The sequence below is a fragment of the Phyllobates terribilis genome, unplaced genomic scaffold (genome assembly GCF_046119375.1).
Source record: "Phyllobates terribilis strain yellow unplaced genomic scaffold, ASM4611937v1 Scaffold_29__1_contigs__length_15306474, whole genome shotgun sequence".
NCBI lineage: Eukaryota > Metazoa > Chordata > Amphibia > Anura > Dendrobatidae > Phyllobates > Phyllobates terribilis.
In genome coordinates, this window is record NW_027362789.1 from 5,076,850 (window position 1) to 5,087,923 (window position 11,074).

The window sequence follows — 11,074 nt, forward strand, 5'->3', positions numbered from 1 at the left end:
TTATACTGTTTGGAGGGCTAGTGTGGGCCATTATACTGTTTGGAGGGCTAGTGTGGGCCATTATACTGTTTGTAGGCCCATTATACTGTATGGAGGGCTGTGTGGGGCCATTATACTGTTTGGAGGGCTGTGTGGGGCCATTATACTGTTTGGAGGGCTAGTGTGGGCCATTATACTGTATGTAGGCCCATTATACTGTATGGAGGGCTGTGTGGGAGTCACAGTTCAGGGAATCATACAGTGTTAGGGTCACCATACTTTGCCTTGGGAGTTGAAGTGGGGTACAATAAGGTCATTATACTGTTCATGTAGAGGTTAATGTGGAGGAATGCACCATGGGGGTATCATACTGTGTTTGGGGGACACTTTTATTGGCATCATACTTCATGGGGGCAATGAAAGAGGGATCTAGGACTTCAGTAGGAGGAACATTAGAAAAGCGAAGTAAAGGCTGGAAAGTTGTGAGATCGGCTCTTCTGTGACACAGACAAATATTTCTTTATTTTTTTGGTGGGGGGGGTCCAATTAGAGCTTCTGCTATGGGGCCTCATGATCTCTATGTGCGCCCCTGGCCATAATCATCAACATTAACAGAAATAAACACGTGAAATAGATCACTTTGATTGTAATGACTTTATATAATATAGGAGTTTCATTTTCAGCATTGAAGAACTAAAATAAATAAACTTTTTGATGATATTCTAATTTAGTGAGATGCACCTGTATATATAAGGGGTGTGGGTGCCATCATACTATAAGGGGCTATGAGAGTCATCATGCTATATATAAGGGGCAGTGGGGCCATCATATTATATAAAATGGGGAGTGGGTGCCAGAATACAGTTTATAAGGGACTGTGGGGCCATCATACAGTATAAAGGGAGCTGTAGGGGCCATAATATAGTGCACAAGTGGGTATGGGGGCCATCATACAGTATATATTGGGCTGCGGGGGCCATCATACAGTACTGTATATATGAGGCTGTGAGGGCCATTATACAGGATATAGGGAGTTGTAGGGACCATCATGCCAGTTATAAGGAGTTGTAGAGACCATCATACAGTGCATAAGGAGCTGTGCGGACCATCACACAGTGCATAGGGAGCTGTGGGGACCATCAGACAATGCATAGGGAGCTGTGGAGACCATCATACAGTGCATAGGGAGCTGTGGGGACCATCATACAGTGTATAGGGAGCTGTGGGGACCATCATACTGTGTAGAGGGAGCTGTGTAGACCATCATACAGGGCATAGGGAGCTGTGGAGACCATCATACAGTGCATAGGGAGCTGTGGGGACCATTATGCAGTGCATAGGGAGCTGTGGGGACCATTATGCAGTGCATAGGTAGTTGTGGGGACCATCATACAGTGCATAGGGATATGTGGGGACCATCAGACAATGCATAGGGAGCTGTGGGGACCATTATGCAGTGCGTAGGGAGCTGTGGGGACCATTATGCAGTGCGTAGGGAGCTGTGGGGACCATTATGCAGTGCATAGGGAGTTGTGGGGACCATCATACAGTGCATAGGGAGTTGTGGGGACTATCATACAGTACATAAGGAGCTGTGGGGACCATCATACCGTGTATAAGGAGCTGAGGGGACCATCATACAGTGTATAAGGAGCCGTGGGGACTAATGTGGGGACAAATGACACCGCAAGAAAGGCCCTGGAAACCATCTGCAGTGACTTTGAAGACTTAGGCAAGAAAGTGAAAGAATTGGGAGCGCAGGTGGTCTTCTCATCCATCCTCCCAGTGGATGGCCATGGAACAATGAAGTGGAATAAGATTCTACAGGTGAACAACTGGCTACGTCGATGGTGCCGTCAACAAGGATTTGGATTTCTGGATCACGGAATGAATTACCTATACGATGGACTACTTGCTAGAGATGGGGTGCACCTTACGAAGACTGGAAAACATGTATTTGGAAGTCGCCTTGCTACACTCATCAGAAGAGCTTTAAACTAGAACAATGTGGGAAGGGAAGCAAAAGGCCAGAAAAAGCCATACAGCTGACAAATACTGCTACTGGAAGTGGAAAGGAAGAACAAAGACAAAACAATTTAAATAATAAAAATATGGGAGGAAGAGAAACCAATCACAAACTAAAATGTTTTTATACAAATGCACAAAGCATGGGCAACAAACAAGGAGAATTGGAACTACTAATGCAGGAAAAGGAATATGATGTCATTGGAATCACTGAAACTTGGTGGGACGATACACATGATTGGAATAAAAGGCTAAAAGGATACAACTTATTTGCAAGAAACAGACTTGATAAACGAGGAGGAGGTGTTGCATTGTATGTTAGAAAAGCGTATATCTGCACAGAGATTGAAGCTTCAGAGACTGGGAGTTCTGTGGAAACTGTTTGGGTAAGAATACAAGGAGAGAACAACGGAAAGGACACCATTGTAGGCATTTACTACAGGCCACCTGGGCAAGCTGAAGATATGGATGAACTCTTTATGTATCAAATGACCAAGTTCTCCAAAAAATATGACGTAGTGGTCATGGGAGATTTCAACTATCCAGACATTTGTTGGGAATCTCTCTCAAGTAAAACTAACAGGTCAAGCAAATTCTTATCCTCTCTTGCTGACAACTTTATCTTCCAAAAGGTAGGGGAGAAAACAAGGGGATCTGCTACTTTGGATCTAATCCTTATAAACAGGGACGAAATGGTTGAGGAGGTAAAGGTGGCTGGGACCCTAGGAGGCAGCGATCATGCTATTATAGAATTTTGGATAACTAGAGGAGGAAGACATGTGAAGACTCAGACTTCAAGGTTAGATTTTAGAAAGGCAGATTTTAAGAGACTCAGAAAGAGAATAGGAGGGATCCAATGGCTGGATGTCCTTAAGGACAAAAATGTCCAGGAAGGATGGGAAATTTTTAAAAATGAGATTCTCAAAGCACAATCGTTAACAATCCCGAAAAGTAGGAAGAATGGGAAGCATTTAAGGAAACCAGGATGGATGAACACTGAACTTAAACATATGCTAAAAAGAAAGAAAGAAATGTTTATTAAATGGAAAGAGGGAGGCATATCTAAAGAAGATTATAATGCAGTCTGCAGATCCTGCAGGGCACGTATCAGGTTAGCTAAAGCTGACAATGAATTAAGGCTTGCAAGAGATGTCAAAAGCAATAAAAAAGGATTTTGGGGGTATGTCAAAAGTAAAAGAAAAGTCAAAGATGCTATAGGATTTTTACAGGATGAAAATGGAGAAATGGTAAGAGAGGATGTTGAGAAGGCCGAACTTTTTAATTCCTATTTTGCATCTGTTTTCTCTCAGAAAGAAAATGTAACATCAATTAATCTTCACTGTCCTTTTAAAGGAATAGAGGAATCCAAGTTATCTGTAAACAGAAAGATTGTGAGGGAATATTTAGCTAACATAAATGAGTTCAAGTCTCCAGGTCCAGATGAATTACACCCCAGAGTACTGAAGGAGATCGTAGAAGAAATTTTAGAACCACTCTCCATAATCTTTGAAAATTCTTGGAGAACAGGAGAAGTCCCAGAAGACTGGAGAAGAGCAAATGTTGTTCCTATCTTCAAAAAGGGGAAGAAGGTGGACCCAGGGAACTATAGGCCGGTGAGTCTGACTTATATACCAGGAAAGATCTTTGAACAAATTATTAAACAACATGTATGTAAGTACATGGATAAGAATGAAGTGATTAACCAGAGTCAGCATGGGTTTGTAACTAACAAGTCATGTCAGACTAACTTAATTTCCTTCTATGACAGAATCACTGACTGGGTGGATCAGGGAAATGCTGTAGATATAGTATATCTTGACTTCAGCAAAGCATTTGACAAAGTATCTCACACCATCCTTATTGAAAAAATGACCAAGTATGCAATGGACCAGTCAACTGTTAGGTGGATTCATAACTGGCTTAGTGATCGGACTCAAAGGGTGGTTGTAAATGGCTTCACATCCAGCTGGATGAATGTCTCAAGTGGGGTACCACAGGGCTCCGTCCTGGGACCTGTATTGTTCAACATCTTTATCAATGATTTAGATGAAGGAATTGAGGGTAAACTGATTAAATTTGCTGATGACACAAAGCTAGGAGGGATAGCTAATACTAGAGAAGAGAGAGAGAGGATTCAAAAAGACCTAAATAAACTGGAGCAGTGGGCAGCAACCAACAGAATGGTTTTTAACAGGGAAAAATGCAAAGTACTACATCTGGGCAATAAAAATGAAAAAAGCATATACAGAATGGGAGGAATAGAGCTAAGCAACAGTACATGTGAAAAAGACTTAGGTATACTAATAGATCATAGACTGAACATGAGTCAACAGTGTGATGCAGCAGCAAAAAAGGCAAATACAATTCTGGGATGTATTAACAGAAGCATACAGTCTAGATCACGTGAAGTCATTATCGGTCTTTACTCCTCTTTGGTCAGACCTCATCTGGAATACTGTGTACAGTTTTGGGCACCACATTTTAAAAAAGACATAGACAAACTGGAGCAAGTTCAGAGAAGAGCGACCAGAATGGTGACTGGTCTGCAAACCATGTCCTATGAGGAACGGTTGCAGGATTTGGGAATGTTTAGCTTGCAAAAAAGAAGACTGAGAGGAGACTTAATAGCTGTCTACAAATATGTCAAGGGCTGTCACATTGTAGAAGGATCATCTTTATTCTCATTTGCACAAGGAAAGACTAGAAGCAATGGGATGAAACTAAATGGGAGGAGACACAGATTAGATATTAGAAAAAACTTTTTGACAGTTAGGGTGATTAATGAGTGGAACAGGCTGCCACGAGAGGTGGTGAGTTCCCCTTCAATGGACGTCTTCAAACAGAGGCTGGACAGACATCTGTCTGAGATGATCTAGTGAATCCTGCTTTGAGCAGGGGGTTGGACCAGATGACCCAGGAGGTCCCTTCCAACTCTACCATTCTATGATTCTATGATTCTATGACTATCATACAGAGCGTAGAGAGCTGTGGGGACCATCATACAGTGCATAGGGAGATGTGGGGACCATCATACAGGGCATAGGGAGCTGTGGGGACCATTATGCAGTGTATATTGAGCTGTGGGGACCATCATACCGAGAGTAGGGAGCTGCGGGGGCCATCATACAGTACATAAGGAGCCGTGGGGACCGTCAGACAGTGTATAAGGAGCCGTGGGGACCATCATTCAGTGCATAAGGAGCTGCGGGGACCTTCATACAGTGCGTAGAGAGCTATGAGGACCATCATACAATGAATAGGGAGCTGTGGAGACCATCATACAATGCATTGGGAGCTGTGAAGACCATCATACAGTGCATAGGGCACTGTGGGGACCATCATACAGAGCGTAGGGAGCTGTGGGGACCATCATACAGACCATAGGGAGCCGTGGGGACCATCATACAGAGCATAGGGAGCTGTGGGGACCATCATACAGTGTCTAGGGAGCTGTGGGGACCCTCATACAGTATCTAAGGAGCTGTGGGGACCATCATACAGTGTGTAGGGAGCTGTGGGGACCATCATACAGTACATAGTGAGCTGTGGGTTCCATCATACGGAGCGTAGAGAGCTGTGGGTTCCATCATACAGAGCGTAGATAGCTGTGGGGACCATCATACAGTGCATAGGGAGCTGTGGGTTCCATCATACATGGCATAGGGAGCTATGGGGACCATCATACAGAGCATAGAGAGCTGTGGGGACCATTATGCAATGCATAGTGAGCTGTGGGGACCATCATACAGTGCATGGGGGAGCTGTGGGGATCATCATACAGTGTCTAGGGAGCTGTGGGGACCCTCATCCAGTATCTAAGGAGCTGTGGGGACAATCATACAGTGTGTATGAAGCTGTGGGGACCATCATATAGTGTCTAGGGAGCTGTGGGGACCATCGTACAGTATCTAAGGAGCTGTGGGGACCATCATACAGTGTGTAGGGAGCTGTGGGGACCATCATACAGTGTATAGGGAGCTGTGGGGACCATCATACAGAGCGTAGGGAGCTGTGGGGACCATGTTACCAGTGCATATGGAGCTGTGGGTACCATCATACAGTGCATAGGGAGCTGTGGGGACCATCATACAGTGCATAGGGAGCTGTGGGGGCCATCACACAGAGCGTAGGGAGATGTGGGGACCATGATACAGTGCATATGGAACTGTCAGTACCATCATACAGGGCATAGGGAGTTGTGGGGACCATTATGCAGTGCATACGGAGCTGTGGGGACCATCATACAGGGTATAGGGAGCTATGGGGATCATCATACAGTGTCTAGGGAGCTGTGGGGACCATCATGCAGTGTATAGGGAGCTGTGGGGACCATCATACAGTGTGTAGTGAGCTGTGGGACTATCATACAATATACAAGGTGCTATGGGGGCACTCAGGACATTATTTCTTTTAAATGGGTGCATCATCAGAAATTTCTTCTTTCACCACCCCGAAATCATCTTCCATAGACTTGAAGAAGAACTTTGTAGTTGGGTGTAGTTTGATTGTGGCTTTAAGGTGGCATTATTACTTAAAGGGGATTCTCAACGGTATTTGTTGCTTGGAGGGAACACTTCAGATATTGAAACTTTCATAAGAGCATATCTGGCATTATTACTTGCTAGGTAGCACAGTGGGGTCTTTACTACTTTCTATGGGTTTCTATTATTTTGATAGGTCCCCTCTATCTGGCACACAGTCTTTGTAGCATTAATTGGTGGAGGGTAATCATAGTAATGACATAATTTTTGAAGTATTGAGGTTCCTATTCCACGTCGGAGGAGCAGGCAGCATGGGGAGGTTGTGCAGGGTGGGAATAGATGGGGACGGTGCTGGAAATGTGAGAAGTCAGATGGTCTTTGTACAGTGTGTTTTTTATGTAGAGGCAATGGTCATATCATAATACTATGTACTCACTGTGTAGTGTTGATGGTAGAGGGCATTGTGTAGCGGGATTATTATTGCCTTGTATAGAAGTAATTTTGGGAATATTGGTATTTCAGTTGTGTATTTTAGGTTAGCATCAATGGTGTACTGTAATTATATATGTATAGGTCCTCTTTTAAGTGGCGGGGAGGTTGTATGGGGAAACACCTACTTTGGGGCTTTGGCCCCTGATCTTTTAGGACCCTAGCATCGTCCCGGCATACAAGGGATATCGGGGGGCACAAAGTGTTCTGGAGGTTTCCTTTACAGTATGAAGCATTTTCCACACAGTATCCTTCCTCTGTAATATACTCCAGGACTGGTGAGGCGCACTGTCGCTCCCTATTTCTCCATAACTCGGCCTCAGCACTGCAGTGCTGATCAGCAGGTCTGCTTACTTGTTCTTCGGTTTTGCGCACTATGTCTTCCACTACTGGCGCCCTTGAACCCTTGCTCTCGTGTCTCCCACTAGTACATCATATTCAGTGCTGCTTTGGGGTCCATAACTCAGCGTCCAATCCAAGGACCCTTCTCTGTAAGGCCACTCTGTCTCATCGGTCCAAAAAAGTCGGGCGCACTTCATGGCCGCCTCATATAGAATGAATGGAGCAGCATTTTAGCATGCGGACCACCGTTCCAATCTAAAGGGGGTGAAGGTTCCTGTAGATTGGAGCTTGTTTTCATTGGACAACCCCTTTAATTTTTCACACACTGTTTCTGCATTTAAGTCTATTTTTTGGTAAATATTCGATGACCTGGTGTAATTTGTGATGTGTTCTTCACCTGAGGTTGTTTTGACCTCATTTTATAACTTCTAAGGACCAGACTTTTTTTTAATATATCCTGAATAGAACACAATAGAATTGTATGGAAAACATTATTGTGTTCTTCACAATTCAAGGCGACGTGTCCTTATGAGATCTTTTTCTTGAAGGTATATAGCCCTCAGGTTCTTTATCACCATGCAATCTGAAGAGCCAACTTAGACTAAGAGTGGCCACCACTGGGCATACACCATGGTGCAGCAAGGGCTAGCAATCTGTCCCTCCAATTGTGTGGGTACTTATTGCTTAGGGAATGTCAGTCCAATTCTTCTTTTTAAGAGGGTTCACTGTCTGTGCATCTCTGTGCCCGAAGAATATTAACCTGGTGTTACTGTATTACTGCTGTTCCAAGTGGCAAGCACATGGTTCTCTTAGAGACAGGACCCTTGTTTAAACCCAAGTAGACTTGAATTGGAAAGGCCTCTGGTCTGGACCAGGACTCTGGTTGTGGACGGTGATGGCGGCATGCACGGTGTCTATGTACGTGTCTGTGTGTAGTCAGAAAAGCATTTCAGTGGTGGCCTAATAACTGCAAGGACCAACGGAGGTGTTGGAGAAAGGTAAACGAATGGCTGCAGAACGGTTGGTAAATGTGGGCCACTTCATGGGAATATTGGCCACTGATGACTGAGGCCTCCCTCCTGGTTTGGTCCTGGAGCCCCCCGGCCACTTGTTGAACATCTTTCCTGTTTTTTACTGTTACACAAGCCCCTGTGTCTCCTGTATTCTGCGGCTGCGTCCCGTTCTTCAGTCTTCTTTCTGTAGCATGGTGTGTACGACGTCCTGGATACAATGTTACTGCTCCATCACAGACTGAACCCCAGAACAATTGTCATGGAATTTGGTACCAGAGTTCTCTCTGTGTATGGAGCCCCCATATTTTGTGATTACTTTCAACATTCTCACTGTGTAAGGTGAAATCCAGGAAAAAAAACACACAAAACAATATATATATATATATAATTAATTTTTTTATTGAAATAGCAATAAGCAACATTGTAATGAAAATATTACTGGTCCTTTAAGAAATTAAACTATGGTCACAGTCACTCTCAGATTGGCCCCGGTGGAGACCACAAAACGAGCTGCGGTCATTGGGGACCACCTGAGAGTCATTGGGACCCAAAGATCCAGAAGAAGGCAAAGAAACCCCCCCAAAAGAATTCTGATTCAGGGGGGAAAAATATTCCTTCCTGACCCCTTTTCTGGCGATCGGATATTTCCCTGGATCTCGTGTATCCTGCTGCATATCGCTGTATATAACATAGGCTTACGTCATGTGAACAATGGCCAAATAGCTGTTGGCTGAGAACTCGTCCTGTATGATAAAATCTGCGATGGAGGTTCCTAATACGGCTTCCAACGAAGATGTGACATCATCCCAATGTGTATAAGAAGTAGCGAGTGATAAAGGAGACAATGGCTGGTAGGTAATAAGTCATTACCTGTCTGCCAATATCTTCCTCTGGAAGACTTCAAGATATCATGTATTACATATTACATATTATTCTGAAAGAGCTCCATGTAATACCAAATGTGTCCTGGAGAGGCCACTACGTCCAGCAAAACACAGCTGATTGCTGAGGGTGTTCACTGCCGGACCCCCGACTATCAACTGATCGCCTGCAAGTCCTCATTTGGGGACAGGAGTTGTTCACACTTGGCATATTTTGTGATTCATGAGGGGAGGACAGTAGCCGGATATAGACTTTTTCTATAAAGTCAGATTAAAGGGGTTTTCAGGAATGTTTTTATGTAATATATAGGAGGTTCCCAGTGGTAGAGAAAACACACAGAGCTTTACTTTCTCCTGCTGCTCCAGCTCTGGATCTTCAGTGCTTCCTGTGCCCTATTGTGACAGGCTGCAGGGGTGATGGCTCAACTTCAGCACACATCATTGCTGCAGCCAATCACTGAGCTTAGAAGCTCTGTCAGCATGGCCCACTGAGCCAAGTGATTGGCTGCAGAGCTGCAGTCATGATGTCACCCTTGAAGCCTGTGACTAAAGATCAGCGGCAGCGGTGAAGTGCTGGAGTTGGAGCAGGAGGTAGTAAAGCTTCATCTGTTCTACTTAAGTGACGATTTATAGGATTTATATTTAAGTGATGAAAAATAATTTGCTTGTGTCGCCACTTTCCGAGATCTGAAAGCCGCGGCGTTTTCATGTTTCGGGAATGGGGCTGCGTGAGGGCTAGTTTTTTGCACCACAAACTGATGGTTATATTGATATCATTTTGGGGTATATACAATGTTTTGATTGTCTGTTATAATATTTTTTCTTGTTGCAACAAATGTAAATCTGTAATTCTGGCATTTTATGTAATGTTCTAGTTTCGCCGTTTACTAAATGGATTAATTTATTTTATATTTTGATGGATCTGACTTTTACAAACGCAGCGATACCAAATATGTGTATTTTTTAAATGTTTTATATTTCTTAATTTTTAATGTGGGGAAAACTGGGATGATTTGAACTTTTATACTTTTTTCATTTTTTTGTTACTTTTCACTGTATTTGTTCGTCTCTTTAGGGGGATTGAACCTGCGATCATCTGATTGCTTGTGCTATATACAGCATTGCTATATATAGCAGAAATCACGGTCTCCTATGAACACTAGCAACAGGCTGGCTGTCACAGGAATACAGTGATGACAGACACAGGGATCTTCAGTGATCAAGTCACGGGTGCGCCAATGAAGAGATGGAATGGTGCACCCCCTGCTGGCGCACATTAAATGCCGCTGTCACAGACTGATAGCAAGATTTAATAGGCTAACTGTCGTGGGCAGAGCTCCGCTCTACCTGCGACTGTTAGAGGCATATGATTGCTGAATAACACAGCCATCATCTGCCGAGAAAGATGCAGACTCGGCGTGTGAGCCTGCAAGAAATGCGGGGAGCAGAATTATGACGGATATAGTCCTTCATAAGTTAAGATGCATTTCTTAGTTAAAGAGTGACCGTCATTAACTGTATTTTCTAGACTATATGACGCACTTTTTAACAACAAAAAATCTTGCTCAGTATTGTGTGCGTCCTATAGACCAGAAGCAGCGTCCTATCAAGTATGCTTATCATGTGTCTGGCACCTGCCGGAGCAGATTTCAGCTGATCGTGGGGGCGCCAGGTGTCAGACCCTCCGATCTCATACTGATCAGCTATCTTACAGATAGGTCATCAATTCTTAAGTCCCAAATAACCCTTTAAGGGGACTGGGAATGAAATCACCACCAAGGCACCAACAGAATAATAAATATGTCCTTGTATAAACTGTTGGTTCATTATAAGCTCATTGTCTACACAATGCAGAAATGAATGA